The sequence below is a fragment of the Dromaius novaehollandiae genome, chromosome 2, assembly GCF_036370855.1.
Source record: "Dromaius novaehollandiae isolate bDroNov1 chromosome 2, bDroNov1.hap1, whole genome shotgun sequence".
Taxonomy (NCBI): domain Eukaryota; kingdom Metazoa; phylum Chordata; class Aves; order Casuariiformes; family Dromaiidae; genus Dromaius; species Dromaius novaehollandiae.
Window position 1 is genome coordinate 137849983 of NC_088099.1, and position 19301 is coordinate 137869283.

At 38.8% G+C, this 19301-nt stretch overlaps 1 protein-coding gene across 2 annotated transcripts in view; it reads right to left on the reverse strand.

Moving 5' to 3' along the window:
- Positions 1–18889, reverse strand: part of SNTG1 (syntrophin gamma 1) — a 341044-nt gene extending 322155 nt beyond the window's left edge. Inside the window, exon 1 of one of the 2 annotated variants that reach the window (XM_026097832.2) lies at positions 18754–18889. The gene's annotated coding sequence lies outside the window, so the exon portion shown is untranslated. The remainder of the gene's footprint in view (positions 1–18753) is intronic. The other variant, XM_026097823.2, reaches the window with a different exon arrangement.
- Between the last annotated feature and the right edge of the window lie 412 nt (positions 18890–19301).

The window sequence follows — 19301 nt, forward strand, 5'->3', positions numbered from 1 at the left end:
GGAAAAGAAACTGTTAGTACAGTTGATGCGGTTATAATTCAATTTAGTCCTAGCCATCAGCATAATTGTTAATATGTTCTATCATCTTATTCATAAAGCTACCACTGGAAACGATATCACAGTGCATTATGTACTCCCTGTAGCATTGCTCTTGGCTTCAGATCCCATGAACTTAGCTTATCTTTTCCAGTGAGCTACAAATTTATTAGCCACTGCTCGCTATTTTCATTTGTGATCTAAACTTAGTTGCCTGACCTGTTTCCCAACTTTAAGCTAGTGATATGTCGACCTTTGGTAAATGAAAGTTACTTTACCATAGAATAATAATTCCTACTTACTCACTCAGCTGCTGCAACTAGAAAGAGCAAAATTATTTTTTCTAGTTGACTATAAAGTACACTGAGTGGCTAAATAGAAGATGAAAAACATAAGAAAGAGGAATTATATATTCAGCAACATAGTCTACTTATGTATAAAGACATAAAAGGAATGTAAATCCACCAGTATGTTTAACTATTTTAGTTTAACTATTTATTAACACATTAAAAAAAACAGTCTTCTTGCTAAAAACAAATATTGTCCTATTTGTTAATGACACAGATGGGCTTACAAGATTTTCTAAGTACTAGTCCTGTTATTTGTTTATAACTAATCTCTAAGATTAGCAGTCTTTGAATGTATAAAAACATTGCAAGTGATCCCATTTCTTACCTTTCATATTTGCTGCACATATTGCTACACATTTGCGTTCAGTTCTCACACTACCTTCAAATGACCAAGATAAATTACCTATCTTTCAGATTTCTTTTTGCTTTTTACACAGACCTGTGAGATATATTTGGGTAGTTTCCCTCTTTACAGGATTTATGACAAGTCTCTGGAGCACAGACCGTATTGGCACACTCACACTTCTTTTTTGCACTTCCAAAAATTCATGTGCACAAATGCTTTTCAGCATTCCCAAGTTTGATAAGGCTCTTAGTTTCCCAGGGATACATAACATACACTAATATTTTGCCAGAAGCATAATTCTACTAGAATTTATCACAGTGAAATTTTAGTCTTTTTGCAGCAAATACACTCAGCTAGACAAGAAAATTTTACACCTTCAGAGATCATACTGCCTTTTATTTGCACAGAAACCAAGAGAAAGCAAGAAGTCAATTTACAAAATGTGCCAGTTTTGCTAGAAGTGAGAAGTTTTTCCCTTAGATCTAGCCATAAATTGTTTAACATAATTTAAAAATGTAAGTCTGAGTGCTACATTTAATTTTCAAGAGCACTGCAAGGATCAGAATAATTCTAGGAACAACCTCTTCCCCCACAATGCAGGGGCAATAAACTAATTTTTCTGAGGCTTCTGGTCACATGTTAGGTATCACCAAAACAATTGTAAAGCTTGAAGAGGAAAAATTTGTATTTCCAATCAGCAAGAGAAAACCTCTGCCACATAATCTGTGATGTCACTGCCACAAGAACGAAACAGTACAAAGTGATTCTACTTCTCTCTATAAGAAATGTTAGCTATTCTTCCATAGACTAGAAATCTGGCGTGGAAGACAGGCATGTCAATCAGACAAAAGCAAAAAGTAAAAAATGGTAATAGATGTTTAATCACAAATAGCAATTCTAGCATTTTATCACTGTGCATTTGAATCAGGTTTGAGGACTCCTCTGTGCCTTTGGACATTTCCTTGGACAGCTCTGGCTCAACACTTCTAAGCTTTAAATTGCTTTAATCTTTTTGATGGGATAATGATGAACTGTAGAGCCCACAATTACGTGGCAAAAGCTTTTCAGCCTTTTATCCAACCAATTTCTTTGCAAAATGTCTACTGCCACTGATCAGGGCTTCTCTTAGACCTTTCCCTGAACAGTAAAGTCATTCTTTCAGTCTGAGTCATAACTCAAAAAGTACTCATCAAAATTAATGGAACCCTATGTCTCAGATTCCCAGCCATTTTAATGAATGGCATTCCCCAGGTGTATCACAGGTACCAACTTGGCCACAAAAAGCTTTAACTAGGACCCACAATATGTTTTCCAAAATTCACAATTGTTTTACTGTATAAAATACAACATAGTACATAAAACTTCCAGAGCGCAACAGAAAACACAAGGACATGTTGGCACAGTCGTCATTATTTTTTCATTTGATTGCCTAGAAAAGGAAGTTTGTGTTATCATGCTGCACATATGCCCCCGCATGAGTGAATATATGAGACCATACTTGGGTGCCTGAACACCTCCAGAAGCATTTATGTATTTGCAGCCTCTTCCTCAGTTAATTTCAGAAAAATTGGCCATAGAGGAAGCAGTACCAGCAATAAAAGTTCCTAAAAGTTTTGTGCAAATGCATAGCTGCATAAAACAGACTCCATTTTTAATCCTACTGGCAATTAATGCATCCACAGCAGATGTGAGCTGTTATTCTTGACAGAAAACCTACAGCAGACTGCCACCTCAAAATAAAGTGAAGACAAATGAAAGCCCTGCTCATAGAATGAGTGATTAACTGCTGTGGAGGCACTAAGGTACCATAGTGGTGGGACCATAGGACTATTTAATAAATGTGAACTGTGGTTTTGCATGTTTTATTCTCTGCAAACAGAAAACATTACATAATCTAAAACGCTATGTTAAAATACTGCATTGAAAAAGCAGCTTCTTAATGAGCAAAGTATGGCCTTTAAGGAAAGCCAGTCTGAGTATCAATCAGAGTTGTTGCCTTACAATAAGACAACTGCAGAAGACAGAGGCTATGGCACTCAAAATCTTTGATAATGAGCATATATTGTCTGCAAGCATAGCAAAACATAACAAGTTGTAAGTGGTTTAATATCTCACATCAGTGATTAATACACCTGCTCGCTGATTCACCCAACACAATGTCACTGAGTCCCCGAGAAGGTGCTGTGGGAGAGACAGGATCTTGACAGATGGTTCTTCTTCACTCTGTATTTTTTTTAAAGGGGGACAAATCTCTTGCACTGTTACTACAATGAAAATTACTGTGGAAGCAGAATAAATTTCTGCATGCACATTCCCAATAAATTAGAGGCTTTGCCAGAATGTGCATATTTGGTAGAGTCATATTAGCCTCCCCCCTCTTCTCGTTTCTTATCAAAGCAGATGATTCTTATTAATAGCAGCTTTATTTCTGTAAGTTAATAATATCCTCTCAAAATACTATGCACCAGCAAGAAGACTACCCACAGCGGCAATTATGAGCAAAGCAAGAGTTTTAGTATTTATGCTGCATAAAGGTGAGTGAGGTGCAAGTCTGTTCTCCCATGCTGAAGCCAGAGACCTGTGTTAGTGTCAATACAACTGTGGCAAGGCTTAAGTGGCTGTTATAGTTGGTTTGGTGATGTTACTAGTTGGGGTATAAGTGTATTGTTAAAATATGAAGGACACATAGCATCTCACCGGCACACCTCATCAGCTAGTCACATCGGCTTTGGGACATAGAGTACAACATAAAAAGAAAACCATATGTCTAATATTGACAGATAAACCGATTTATCTATTTTTTATGGTTTCTTAAATAAGAGCAGCTATGCATTTTAATTAACCTTTTTATTTTAATTGACAAAGTTGACATCAGATTGATCCTACAAAGGAGTGCTAATTATGCTGTTGAGGTTAAGGTAACTACTCATCGGAGCCTTGCAGATTAAACTCATATACACGTATATATGTAAATACAATATTCATATAAAAATACATATGCACACATATACACACACATAGTTGATTGCAATTATAGTCTCCCCTACTACTAAGGCATTTCTAAGTTTTTTTGCAATGAAAATAGTAAGTAAACAAACAAAATGGACCAATATGATGGCTCAGACAGTGCAAATATCCTCTAAACGGTAATATACGATTACAGAAAACTTTCAGTTTAATCTTTAAAATAACTTAGTCTTAGTTGGCATTGCACAAATAAATTAAAAAATTGCAATCTGCCATCCAAAGTCTGAGAGCTAAAGGAAAAAAAGTACTTGATGTGAAAAAGGTAGAACACCTTAACATAACATGGCTTCATACTAGACTATCTCCTCACTTTCATTCAAATTACTCATACTTGAGTTTGCTTTAATTCTTTCCCATAACTGGAAAAATGTAGCATTGCATCAAAACCAAAAATATATGTAATTATAGTTGTCTCTTGACTAAATACTAAAGCAGGAAAAGGAAGTCAGAACTGTCGTGTTGTACTAAAAGCCATGGGTTACTATGCCATATGTTCAGCTGTCTTTAAATACAAAAAAAATACATTTTGTTGGGAGAACTTATAGATCTCTACATAAAAAGTCCCATTTTTCTTTTACAGTGTTATATTATGAAAATAAAATTATTTATCAGTTGTCACTCTATTCATAGGCAAAACTTTTGCTGAGAGAATCCTTCGAGTTCTTATTACTGCACGTGAATCCTAAGACCTCCAAGCGTTCTTCCTTGGAGAGTATCAATCAAGACAGAGACTGGAAAATGAGCAAATATGACTTCATCTCAAATGCAGTTTATGTCAAGAACAGATTTAGGCAAATTCATTTTAAAAATTCCTGATCAAATCAAATTATTTTTGAGGTTTGTCCAAGGTTCTTTCAAAAGGGAATAATATATCAGAGAAAGCAGTGACTTCCAGTTTACACAAATGAGATACACAAACTAGATCATGCAAAGTATTTCCGAGAAACCAAAAATGCATGCAAATAAATATCTAACGTGCAATATACCTCAACTGTATTCAACGAATGGAAATAAGCCTCTATATAACCATTCATTAATGAAGCTTCAAAGTACTAACCCATGTGCCTATGAAGTATGAATTTAAGTCAAATGGGATAAATGAGTCAAAAGAAATTTATGTGACTTGCTCAAGTCTATGTGGTGATCACAGAGCAAATCTAATTCAAAAGTTCTAGTTCACAAAGATCTTGCGCTATTCAGTAGACTTGACATTGCCAAAATGAAATAACTAGATTTTAATTAAAACAACTTACAGTTTTTAAATTTACTTAGATGTAACTAACAAAAAATACTACACATAGTTAAATTGGCCTGTTATGATTTTTTTTCAAACTGCATTATTAATGTTCAGTGGAGTTTTACCCCCAGTTACTCTCTTTCTATCAGTTGTTCACATGGCTTCTAATCAGCCTGCAAAATCCACCAATTAAACAGCCTCCCGGTCCAGGTTCTCATTACTTAAAAAGTTTTCATCTCTCCTTTCTTCAAACAGTATGCTTGCTGATAAAGTTGTCTTTGGACTACAAACTTTGAGGAAGTGAATATGTAGTATAACCCAAAGACAGAACACGACAGAAGCCAAGTCTTCTTTTTGGGTCTCCCCACTCACTGTACCATCATAGCACGGACTCCAGAGTAAAATTTCTCTCCAGCAACTCACTCCTTTAAGGTACTGTACCTTCAGACTGTCACTTCTAATTTCATTTATTCAAGCTGTTTTTAAGTCTTTTTAAAGTAAACTCCTAACACTTTGAATTTTCTACTGCTGAGCCAAGGGGAACAGGGTTAGGCCTAAGGAACCTAACACTAACCACTGTCATGACTCTTCAACAAATAATGAAGACTCATCCATAAGCAAAAACAAGGATATTTTATCAAGCTGAAAGTAAATTTCCAGGTAATCTGTCCTTGTCTGGGATGTATTGCCTGGAGGCAAGTGTCCAAAAACATTCACATCAAGCAAGCTCCACACTTTCACTGAATAAATGTAAGTTAAATAGCTGTGAATTAAATATTCAAGTGTAGCTATTGAAACATGAAATATTATTTTCATGCTCTCTGACAGGATGTTTTAATACACAACAGCATATATTAGTGAACTCTATTATCAGACTAGCAGGAAAAAAAATAGAAAAAAAGGCAAAGCTTCATGTTCAAAAATTATATGTTAAGATCTCACTGAATTATATAAAACTAGTCAAAATGAACTGCTGAACAAAATCTCATTTAGGCTTGAAATCAGTTCCAGATAAAAATGATCTGCAAGCATCCTAGTAGAAGTTAAGATGACAACTGAAGGTTATAAAAGCAGATTTGCAAGTTATAAGGAGAGCATTTTTCTTTCATATGAGACAGAAAAATATATATCATTGAAGTTTCAAGGTACAGAAAGGGCAATTCAGACACTGGACAACAAGCGGCAAGAACAAAAATATCAGTAAACCCCTAAATACAGAGCCTAAAACACAGTTTTACTAAGTAAGACCCTTGAAAATAAAGAGCTTGACATGAAGGAAGACAGGAACCAGCAGAGACATGTAAAGAGATGATTAAAGTGATAAACCTGTACAGGATGCAGTGGAAATATTGGGGAAAAAATATCATAAATGTGATGGTCTAATTAGGGGCCATCTTAAAATCATTAGCTGGTCTCAAATTACCAAGTCTGTCATCCCTTTAGGAAAAAGTTGGCTGAAAAGCAAAAAGTCAACTTCCTAGTGATTTAAGAGAAATAAATTCTCTGTATAAATTTGTGTGTAATCAGTAATGGATATAAACATTGTACCTGAAGTTTTACAGAAGAGCTAACAAGAGTCTGTATAATTCAAAAGTTATTTTTACTTCTATTGCAATGGCACCTTTTACCTCATTCAAAGAAACCCAGACTCTGTGCTCACTGCTGTACATGTGAACATAGAAGCATTCTCCACTCAGGCACTTACCATTTCTTCTTCTATTTATTTTTATATCATTGTATCATGCCACTGTAGGATTATTGTGCTTGACATGTCAGGGTTTCTGCCAAGTTAGTCTCAGCACCATGAATCCTATGAGCATGCTAAGCCCCCTTCTTTCAGATATAACCAAGGCTAATTGCATGCTCTCCTGGAAGCAGCTACCACCCAAAGAGATGGCCAGGATGAACCTAACGCATGACCTTCCCAGTGCTGACTGACTGCAAACATGGGAGCTAAAGGATTGATTGGCCACAGCGCATAGAGAGGCAGATAGGAAAAGACATTGCACCAATGCGAGAAGAAACGGAGCCCAAGCTTTGTGGGGCACAACGCTCACTGCAAAGGCAGCAAGTGGGTTTTCTCTGCAAATATCTATCTGCAGTGTGCTTACTGCTGTGTAACGGGAAATATTATGTTCAATCTTTGTAAATAAAAAGGATGTCACCACAGAAATCTCCAATATGCATCATCTACTCTCTTTTAAGGGGAATGCTGCAGCAAGGCCCCAGATAACAGGTAACTACTTAGACAGAAGGAACAGTCATATAAATCATTTCCCTCTTCAGAAACTGCCTTGTGTAAATCTGTAAATCAAAGACTTCCCAGACTAATGAAAACTGAGTTTGCTGTAGAGGAACATCCTCTCTCTGGCCAAGGAAGGCAGAGCTGATTCAGTCACATGCCATGCCTGTCATGCCCTGAAAAAACATTTGCATTCTTGTTCTAAGCAAGCATATGCAGGCTGCTAGAGAAATCAGCAGTAAGACTGGGAGGAAGATTATCCCAAGAACCATTTATGTATACAGAGAGAACAACATGCAATGTGCCCCCCCCATTCCAGCAACTACAAGAGTGAGAAGCCTTCTGATTACAGGGAGCAATATCCCTCACTTTCGATACCTGCTGTGTGCAAAGCATCAAGTCTTCCATCTTAAAAGAACCTTTCTTTATATTTTATAATGCATAAGAATAAGATCTTTTTTTTGTTTGGTTAAATATTCAGGCTGTTTCCTGGACCTTAGACTTAGGCACAAAAGATAACTCAGGCTCTTCTCAGTTCTCTACTTGACTCTATCACACAGCAATGCATATTTAATGCCATATACACAAGCAGATGAAAAATCAAAACCATCACTGACTTAAAATATGAACTTTCACAACCTGGTAAGTATAGCCATGAGAATCCATTAAAAAAAATACTGGACCTGTTCTATCAAATAAACAAACATGATCAGATCTGATGAAAAAAAGACAAGATACTGGAGATGAGAGGAAGACAACTCTTTGACCAATCTCCCATTCATCCAGTACGCATAAACAGGATACTACTGGAACCACGTAGCATTGCTATGAATATTCACATGCTAGGTCCAGAGATTCTCCACAGGTCCAGAATGTAAATTCAACCTGATATGTGAGCACATGAGGAGGGGCAAGAAAAGCAGGGGGACAACTGAGAGGGCAAATGCCCCTTCTCAATTAGCATTATTCAGTATATCACGCACAGTCCTTTCTGCATGTTTGGCAATAAGACACCTTGCTATTCAGGCTCCCAAGCCAGCCTATGGCTGCATATGGCTTTAAGCTATGATTTTGCCTACAGTAATTATTTTTATACATTACTTTCTTATTGATTTTTGCTTTCCTTTATTTTACATTTTTAAACAACATATCACTCCAGATATTTAACTGGCAGTCTGTAGAGGGACTCATCAAAAATCACAGGCTGCATAGGCAGGTGTTACTAGAATACAGCTTTACTCCTAATCTAGAACATCTTGCATGTGTACTCACTTTGCTGGATTTGTTTGCATAGCCAAAAACTCAAAGGTCAAATACTGCCCTTAATCTGCATCCCAAATGTGCCCCAGTAGCATGAAAACAATCAGCTTGTACAAAAGACTGTAATTTTGATGTCTAACACTACTCTGTGGTATTTAAAACGCATGTTTGGGGGGGGGGGGGTTCTCATAATTTCTAAATACAAGAGTGTATTTCATATGGATGATGTTAAAAAAATCTTTTAAATAAAAGATGGTATTTATATAATTACATCTTCTTTTTAAGCTTAGCTAACAAAAACCTTTGACGAGCAAACAGATGGGTGTTTGGGGCAAAACGATAGGTTTTGAACACACAGCAGAACAGTTTGTACATTCATAAATATAGGTTACCACTACAGATGTATATTTTTAAAAAAAAAGGACTAGCTTTCCCTCCAGTAGCATTTCCAACTATTTACATGCCATAAACCTGCAGAACATAGTATTTTGCTGTAATTGCAAAACTTTTTTTGAGTTTTTGTGTAGTTTTTTTTCCCAGCACTTTAAATGCCTGCAGAGAGATTCTATCCATAAAAAGATCTAAAATACTTCTCACCATCCAGAAAAGATAAACTTATATTCCTCGTTTTATGGCAGCAAATTATCTGGTGTATCACTTTATAACTGAAGTAATATTGACACTTGATTCACGAAAGTAGCTTCCTTCTCATCTACTTTCTCAGAAGTGGAATTAGTATTTAGAAACCTCATAATCATAACTTTATACTTTTAATATTGCCTTTAGAGGTGGTTCTAGCTATTTGTTCCAGCTCTGCTAGCTGGAAAGGAAGGTGCCCAGATAATTCATCTAAGGAAATTAGAGTTGTGAAATAAGATCCATAACTCTGCTAAATCTCCACAGATTTTTGGGCACTGTAGAACCTATTGTAAAAACGGATGTGTGCATAAAGCCTAATTGATTGCAGCATTTATCTTGGGCCAGAGACACATGCATGTATTTGTGTGAGAGAGCAAAAAGGAAGAGAAATCCTGATGCTTTTTATTTCACCTTTGCATGCTTCCTATGAGACATGAGACAACCTGAGGGCTTCACCAATTTCTACTTCGCTACCTGTGCATTCAGAGGCCAAGTCTCAGATAGCCTTAAGAGCATCCCAACTACACGCTCAAATGGGGCTGTATATGTGTGATATGATTTCTACCGTCTGTCGAAGGACGTCACTGAATTCCTGCGCATGAGGTCGTGCTTTAAATATAGGGAACTTACAGGACACTCGAAGACGGGAGTTCTGGACTACAATGAAAGCTTCAGCCTTTCCCAGACAATTCTCAGATGGACAGGCAACGTGCTTCTGGCAGAGCTCCTATGCATTAACGGCAGGTCTATATTTCAATGATATATTTCAATTCCTGAACAAGTACAATCTTGGGAAGCAGCACTCTTTCCCCTCAAGGACAGAGAGCTATAAGAAGGACAGAAGCAAGATGTTTGCTGAGACTGGCACTACCTCCTCTAGAAATGCAGCTACTCACCCTTTCCTCTTTATAAGGGTCATATATATCCTCTCTCTAACACAGCATAAAGAATGCAGAAGCAAATCTACTGTATCTTCTGCTTTCTTTCACACAGTCTGTTTATGTTTACTACCCCAGTTACTGGTGGTATCAGAAAAACAGCCCTGTGGCCATCAAATAACTGTAAAGAATGCATACTGCTGTATACACACGCATATGTGGTGTCAGGTAACATCCTAGCAGTAGCTAGCAGGCAAAGAGTCATTTCATTTTATTCTGCAAAGAGCTAAAAGCAGAAAAAAAATCCAGAGGGAAAAACAGCAGCATTCCCTATCAGCACCTTTAAACACTTACTGCTGTTCTTTCTAATGAACACCTGCAAGTGACATCTTATCTGCATCTTACAACACAAGGAGGTTGTCACTCTATCTGCTTAATGGTCATTACTGATGCACTTCATAACATAACATAGTAATAAGCCATTTAAAGCTGCTACGAAATCTAGTAAACATTTCGCCAACATAAGGAGAGCTTTATTTAAATATCTTCCTTTAAGTGAGAAGTAGGAAAAAGGTGCTGTTAGTTTACTTTAAGGTTTCAGTATTGAGGTTCAAAGAATACCTTCTGGCTTTATCACTGATGTTACCTATAGGATGCATAGTTAGAGTGAGGCATTCCCATCAAAGGTCTCTCTCTACAGTTACAATATCTGAGGTCAACAATTGCACATTTAGATATGCATATCTGCATATGTGCACCAAGTACCTTACTGTGATTTCCTGTGGCAAGCTATCATATCTTGTCCCCATTCATACTAGAGGGCACACACTGTGTCTGGGGATATTTCTCAAGTAGACACTTCAGATCAGGACTTCATTCTTCCCTATTATTCCCCAGTAAAAAACACATTTGGTTCTTCTCTAGTACACTTTTGTAGGATAGGAAGGCATCAGTCCATAATGCTCCAAGAATATAAACATCTCTTGACACTGAACACAGAATAAAACCAGCAAAACGCATTCCTGCTTGAATCTATCACAGCAAACGCTCTTACACTACAAATTTGTTAGAAAATAACATAATTGTGTGTAGTCACTGCCATATTCTGAGGACTGCCTCTTGCAAAAGTGTTGGTCTGCACCTACTGGAGACAAACTCTTCACCTAAAACATGCCACCATGCAATACGAAAACTCTTTAGGCATCAGGAGCTTAGCAGGGACCTGTGCCAGCCTGAAAATTCATTAAATCATTTTTAGGGGGTGCAAGAAGCTTGCCCAGGTTATTCTGATTGGATTTGCTACCTACAAAGAAACAGACTGCCTTGAATCTACTGGCTTCGCTAGACTTCCTCCTGAAAACTGATAGCAAAGTCAAACAGAGGTTCATTTTGGTAAGATAAAAAGAAGCAAAGCAGAAGCAAAAAACTAACAAAAAACACCATTTGAGCTCATATTTTACCACAGAAACCTTTCTCCACTGTTCCCGATACCTACATCATATATTTCCATATACCTCCGTCACAAAAACTGTGTGATGTTCTTGCAATTTGTCAATACTGAACTGGTCCCCAAAAATATTTTCTTTTCCAATTTCCCACAATGCTTTTCCATGAAAAAGTATGCCCTTGCTGTAGTTGCACAATTGCAGCTAATACGTAACAACAAAGAGCAATTATAAAAGACCAAACCAAATCCTGATTTCCAAAAGGCAAAGTCACAGACTCAGTTGTGCAAACAGGCAGAATGCAAAGGGTAATATAGTAATTTTAACAGAGTTGTATACAGACGCAAAGAAGCAGCGCACAAGAACTACAGAATCACAGACTTGAGAAAACAATCAACGGGATGGAAGGTATATCACATGAGGAAAAGAAATAAGGCTGCATCTTAACCTTGAGATTTTCATTTCAGGAAAAAGTAACACAGCAATATCAATATTCAAGGGAATATAATATCACCCTGAAGAGGTGAAAAAAGAGGTAATAAGGTGCACATGAAAGCGCATGTTGAGCAGGGATATTGAGATAAACAGGACTACCAAATCATAAATATTGAAAACTGAATTTCTCCATTCGTCAAAGCATGCAATAAATAATTACAGAGCTCATCTTCCAAAAACAGAAAATTGCTGTTTTAAAAGTAAGAAGACAACTGGCAAAAATATACTTATATAAGCATTTTCAGAAGCTAGATACTAATACAACAAAGAATGTACAAACACTAATCAGTGAGATCAGTTTCCTCTTACTACGAAGCTATTTAATGTAATGAAAACATGCAGCATAAATGAGATTAATAATCTGAAACTTAGGCAATTTCAATTAAGACACCAGAAGAAAAAAACTGAGACAACTTCACAACTGCATAATACAATAACTTGTTAAAGGAAACATCTGATGAACCATTAGTACAGATGCTTAAGAAATAACTAGCTGGAAGACTAATGACATGGTACAGAAATTCTGTTCTTGTGTATTCATTTATCCAGGAAGGTCTTTCCCAATCTCAATAATTTAAAGGAAAATGAGAGGTGATAATCTTCAGAGGATGTCATGATTTCTCTATACTTCACTTACAAACTGCTAGCACAGCTATAGAAAGCTTTTTCCAGTGAAATTCCTTCATGAATGTCACTGTATTTGACTGAGAAGTTGCTTCAGCTGAAAAAGCAATAAAGTAGTTATTTCTGCACTTACATTAATAGAGTTGCTTAGTTTGCCAACAGGGAGCCCTGCTACTAACTGCACCCCTGATGGTAGCCAATCATGTCACATTCATAATGTGTTAACAGCCCCAGTTTCTTGGAACTATAACCCCAGATTGCTTTTAAATCCATTTCTCCATTTTATAAAGCCTAAAGCTGATTTTGAAAAGAGTACTTTTTATTATATAGTACACTCTGTGTTCATAAACTTGTTCCATAAAAAGGCAAAACACATAATCCATAGAATTAAAATAAAGACACTCCAAATTTGAAAACCCATACGGACACAGGCCTGATGCAGATTTTCATTCAAAATCTATCTTCAGTGAAGAGTTCTGTGTATGCATTGGTGTATGTTTTATTACACAACAACTGCTCTGCGTGGACAATAACAATATATTGCCACAAAAATGTATGCAATTTAATAACTGATTAAAACATTTGTATGAAGAACTGTCTGTGAATTCTTCTGCATCCAGGGACATACAGCTGTGATGCAGACTGCTAATGGATACAGGCAGACAGCTGTGTGTGATAAAATCTACAGCTTCCAGACAACTGTAGAGTTGATGATTTTCCCCTCCTTTTTCACTTAAACAAAATCTGATTAACTGAGATCAGTTCTCAAGCGCTGTTTAGAATATATATAAAATGATAGGAAAGAGAGAAGAGTGTTCTCTCGCAAGCATAATTCTAATTGCTTTACTTCTTTAGGAGTCAAAAGCAAGCCAAAGAAAATCAATGTCCATTTGTGTTGCAGAAGCGGAAACATACAGTTCATTATTCACAACTGTTAAAATAGTCAATCAAAACATTTTACTGTGTGGAGCTATTAGAAAAAGAAGCTATTTCACATAATTTTAAATAAAGATATATTTAGCATGAGCATCAAAGCATTTCATAAGGAGAAATTCAGCAACAATTCTGTGATTAAGAATCAATGTTTTATAGTAAGTCAAATAATAATTTTATCATGAATGATTATCAAGCTTTGAGAAGACTTCTGAGATCTTAGCATTATAGCTGTTCAAATCACAGAATTTTCCACTGAATTCAATAAAAATAGCAAAATAATCTTAGATGCCAAGAAAAGAATCAGAAGATGGGACTACTATCACTGGCTAGAATCTGTCGTCTGTACAGGATGATCTCAAATTCCTTTCAACTTTGGAGAGAAAGACGAAGAATTAAAGTAATATCTCAACAACACTCCCATTCTTACTTCTTTCTGGATAGATATATTGTATTAAATTAATTTAACATAACAGACAGAGGGGGGAAAAAAGGCATATGTTTTGTTTTATTCACAGAGCCTTTGTTCACAGTTAAATGCAAGTCCATTTAAATTATTTGACAAACAGCAACATAAAATTTACTTAAACGGAGTTACTTCTAACATCCACAAAAAAGCCAGTAAATTGCCCACTATTTGAAACAAGATGTTGAGATTGAACAAAACCTTGTAATAAACCGAAGGTTCAGAATAATCTGACAAACTGTTGCTTCTCCGCTAACAGAAGCAGAATGGACACTTTGGAAATGTTCAATGTCATCAGCTTGAAAGGTCTGAACCAAATCTTTGAACCAAGATCTCACCCAAAAAGACAAGAAACACCCATATCTAACATGAAGTAAGAAGTATTCCATAGCAAAAAAATTCCTACAATCTTGATATTATATAAAGATTATAACTATTTGCAGAATAATCAATTGAGCCAACAATCAATTGCACTCATGGCAGCTCTAAAACCATGAGCTCTTTCACAGATGCTGTATCAACATAAATATTAAAGCAATAAACCATCATCCATCTCCTTTCCTTCCACCACATCTCACGCAGGAATTTCAGTAGCCATTGAAATGAATTGTGTTGAGCACCAGTTTCAGTATTTAGCTCTGTTGCAGGGCTTGTGCCGTTCAGGGTAGGGCCAGTTCCCCTCTCACAACAAAATCAACACGTAGTGTCCAGCTCCTGGCATGGGAGACCTCCTGCTTTTTACAGTGAAAGGCCACAGCACAGCCCTACACAAACCACCCATTCCTTACTGCTGAAGTCACTCTGAATACCTGAGCAGAGCAGCAAAACTTGTCCAACAATATCATTTAACCATGTTTTGGTCTTATATACAAACTCTCATCTTTTAGAACAATTATGCTTATGTAACTCATATCAATTATTACTCTCATGGTATTACTACAGCAAAGAACTTTTTTGTCCAATGCTACCCAAAGTTAACTGGAGAACATGTCATTAAATTAATCTTATCCCAAACACTTCTCTTTATTATTTATTATTATTATTATTATTCTCCCTCTACCGATTATTTTAATAAATCAATGGGGCCAAGTCCTCAAGAAACAACCCAGCCTTTGGCTCCCGCACTTCAAGACTCTCATTGTGCAACTGAGCGCTCCACCTCTTTTGGCCAACTCAAGTTAATTACTGGAGACAAAAGCTCAGACTGCCAAACGAGTGACAGCCATATCTGAAGTGCAGTGTATCAAAACACAGAAAGCTTTGTTTCCATATCACATAGCTCCTCTTCTTCATAAGAAGTAGACCCATCACTCACTAAATCCATCCCCCCTTTGATCATTAAATATTCGTGTGAATTTCATGGACAGTGCCTCCACTGCATTCCTGCTGTTGATTCCAGTCGTACCTTTGAGACATCATCTGTACTTTTTTCTCTCTCTCTTTTATTTTATTTTTTGTTTTTAAATACATATGCTTTCTCTCCTTCCTTTGACCTGGAATAGGAAGGCAGAAAATTTAGGTTGGCCACAATGACAATAAGGCTTCCTGACTCTCCCAGTTATGGTAGATAAACCATAACTGGAAAAACAGGGCGAATACAGAAAGTCAGGTGTGTAATCATGCTGAGACGATGTCAAAGCAGACTGTCAGAGGTACATGTTGATGCAGCAGACTTAAATTGAGATTCAGCCCACCTAATCCTCTCTCTTGTAACCTGAACTGAAAGCACAGGCATGAGAAGATACAAGAAAGACTACACATTAAATCCATTTGACACCATTTATTATTTGCTACAACCCCTCACCTTTTTAAACAATGCATGCAAGCAACCCTGGTGGTGGCTAGTGTTTGACAGTATCACGGTTTTCCCAGTAGCTCAGGCACAAGGACCAGTGCTGAATTACGAGCATGAAGTAATGGTACTTATTCAAGCACTTCAGAGTGAAGAAAAACCAAGAACAGGCTACCTTTTTTAATATTTGATTGAAGATGAATAAATAGAAACAACACACTCAACTGAGTTGGACTGACTAGACAAGCCTTCCTTAACTGTTGATATGTTCAGTTTTAGTTACAGGTATTTTGTTAGTTCATGAAGTTTATGTCTGACAAGCCAAACAGCATGTCTGGGCAAACATAACAAAAGTAGCAAAGGAATGCAATCTCTGAGCTTGCCCTGGACTTTCTAAATCAAATCAACATCTTCTCTATTAATTTGCATAGTATAAAAATAAAAGTGCATGCCATAAAGTTGAACATAGTGTACTTCGGAAATCTCTGATTCAAAAGATACAAGCAAATTTGGATACAGAGCATTACAGAGAATACTAGAACAGCCTTACAGTAAACTGCATGACGGAGACTCCTGAGTTTTCAAAATTAAGCACTAGATGCATTTTAATAGGAAGCATAAATATGCAGAAAGGCCTTCTGATAGGTACTAATTCAAAGAGAAAGAAAACATGCAAAAATAAAGGATTCTGGTCAGTATCTTAGAAGTTGCTGTTTTGTACTTATTTCCTTAAAGACTTCAGGTCTGTCTTTCCCCTTTCTTTTCAAATTTTCAGCAGAAAAAGATTGTTTTTCTACCAGACTCTGTGAAAACTCGGTTCTTCAGCCATAAAGCAGAATGAAAATCTGGCTATAAATGAAAGTCTAGAGCACCATGTTCTTTAATTCAGTGATGGGGACCGTCATTAGATTATCTCATAGCTATGGGACAAGATACTGCAAAAGCCAAATGATACATCATTAAATTATGTTTCCTTCTTCTCCAGGCTGCATACAGCATTAGATTAGTTTGAAACACTAAAAAGAAAAGGAAGAGAAGGGCTCTGTAACTTGCATGAGAAGTGGCAAAGCTGATACAATTTTCAAAAACCACTTATCTGTATAATCAGGTATAAGCAGTTACTTATGTTAATTTTGTAAACCATCAATGTAATGTATAGCCCAAATAAATTCCAGCTCAGTGCATGTGTCAGTGTTTTATGATCTTCCTTGCACACACTTAGTGAAAGCCTGCCACTCTGCAACAGAGAAAGGAATTACTACAATAAACCCGTAGGTACGCTTTGATAAAAAATAAATATTTTTTGATAAGCCACAAAAAAAGAAGCTTACTGTTTTAAATAACGGACAGGTTTGTGCCCCAGAGCCTAGCAACAGTTATTTTAATTGTGTTTCACAGCATCTTCAAAGTCAGAAATAGGAATCACAGCAAAGCTCTCCTGAATCTGTACTGAAACAGTGACATTCCTCTCCCACTGTTTCCCCACAGCGAACTTCATCCAGCATTATGCGAAAGGCTTACTTTTTGCTATAAACTTGAGTTAGTTACATGTTCACAGTACTGCCAACGCAATGCCTTTTAATCCTGTTATGTTAATTTTGCGTCCATGTGAAATGTGTATTTCAGTCCACAAGAAGATCCCTTCCTCAGGCAAATCAAAGTGCATTAACCTGGGAAGCTCTGTGCCCCCTCCCTCCCGCCACACACATGCACTTTGTGCTACAGATCTCCTTGATTAGAGAAAAAAATAACCAAAACTCAACAAACATTTCACACACCTTGATATTTCTGCAGGGGCATATGCTTCCAACATTGCATCTTATACTTTTATCACTGTTAAGAGTTATTTCCCCAAGTCCACACACTCACCATGCCCAGTGCCTCTGCTCAAACTACCATGTTCACAGGAACTGACTGAGCTCTCAGTGAAACGCCAGAGCTCAGCTATGAATCTGTGTAACTCCTTTTACCCTGTGATGCTTCCGTGTTAGACCAGGATGTACATCAAGGTCACTGTAAAAGACTGTTTTTAGACTCATAAAGAAGACACCAAGGAAATCAATAAGAGTAAACTTAATTGAACATGGTCTGAAGATCTGTCTTCTCCCAAACCTGCCCAGAATCCACCTCTTTATCCCCTACCTTTCAGAGACAGATGTTTCGCAGATACGGGAAGGCAGGCTCCTTAGCTCGTATGCTATCTGTGCTGAAAGGTGACCAGGAGAAATCATTTTTGCAGCGTGACTGGTCTGCTCTGAGATCTTTGAGTTTTTAGCAAGAGGTGACAGCTCTGTGGGTCTGCTCCTTTGAAGTGGAGTTCCTCCAAGAGCAGAATTAGCCCCTTGCCTGCTCTGTATACTGAGATACACTGCAATCAACTTTTTGTTTCATGGCAATGTCAAGTCGAGCAATGAATATCCATGGGCTAAAGCAAACAAACGAGGCTGGGGAAACCACATCCTCACAGCAACAGCATCTCAGAGAAAAAGAAAATCAGCAAGCAAGATACAACAAAGTTAAAGGCATGAAAGCCAAAACTCTCCAGGTTCACTATCTTAACCCATAAACGGGTCTGAAATGTTTGCACACATTCCCTGCCTCTCTGCTCCCAGAGCCGCTGCTGGAAAGCAATAAAGGGGCTCCTACAATTTAGTTATAGCATAGCACAAAGCCGAAGACATTATATATCAGCACATACAACGCATCATTTCTTACAGGTGCAGAAGTGGGCAGCACAGGATTACTTTACCGCTGCCGCACGCCAAGTCCGGCACCGGAGCGCTGCCCACGCCGCACTTCGGCGGAGTTGCACCGGGCGCCGCCGCGACCCCGGCCACGAGCCTCCCGCACCGAAACGCCGGAGAGGCAGAGCTGCAGCCGGGGCCGCGGCCTCCCAACCCGCGAGCAGGAAACCAAAAGCTGCGAAAAAAGTCACTCGACATGACGGTAATGCAGCGCGAGCACAACCGAGAGAGGCACTCACTTGCTTGCGCGCTCCTGCCGGGCGACCTCCTCTCGGCTGGCGAAACGCAGAGCCGCTCGTCCTCCTCGGACCTCTCCGAGCGGTCTCCAAAATATTTCCCAAAGAGGCCGGGGCATCTCCGGGCTCAGCCGCAGCGCGCAGGGAGCCCTTCCGCCGCGCCCCCGACCCCGGCGCCCATGGTCTCCGCCGCAGCCGCGGCCGGTCGCGCTCGGGTGCCCGCGGCGCCGCCTCGGGGCCGCTAGCGCCGCATCTCAGCGCGCCGCCGCCGCGCCGCGGGCAGCGAGGGGCTCCCCGCGCCCTTCCCGGAGACGGCGCGGGGGCGCCGGGCGGGGAGCGGGGCAGGCAGCGCCGCCCCTCCGCGGCGGCGAGCGCCCAGGCGCGGCGCGGCGCGGCGAGGCGGCGCCGCCAGCGCGGCCGCAGCCAGGCGCGGCGATGCCTGCCCCGCCCGGGGGTCCGAAACGCCGCCCCGGGGCCGCCCCCAGCGAAGCCGGCGAGCCGCGGCCCTCCCGGCGGCGGAGCGGGCCGGTGCGCGGGGCGCCGCGCCGCAG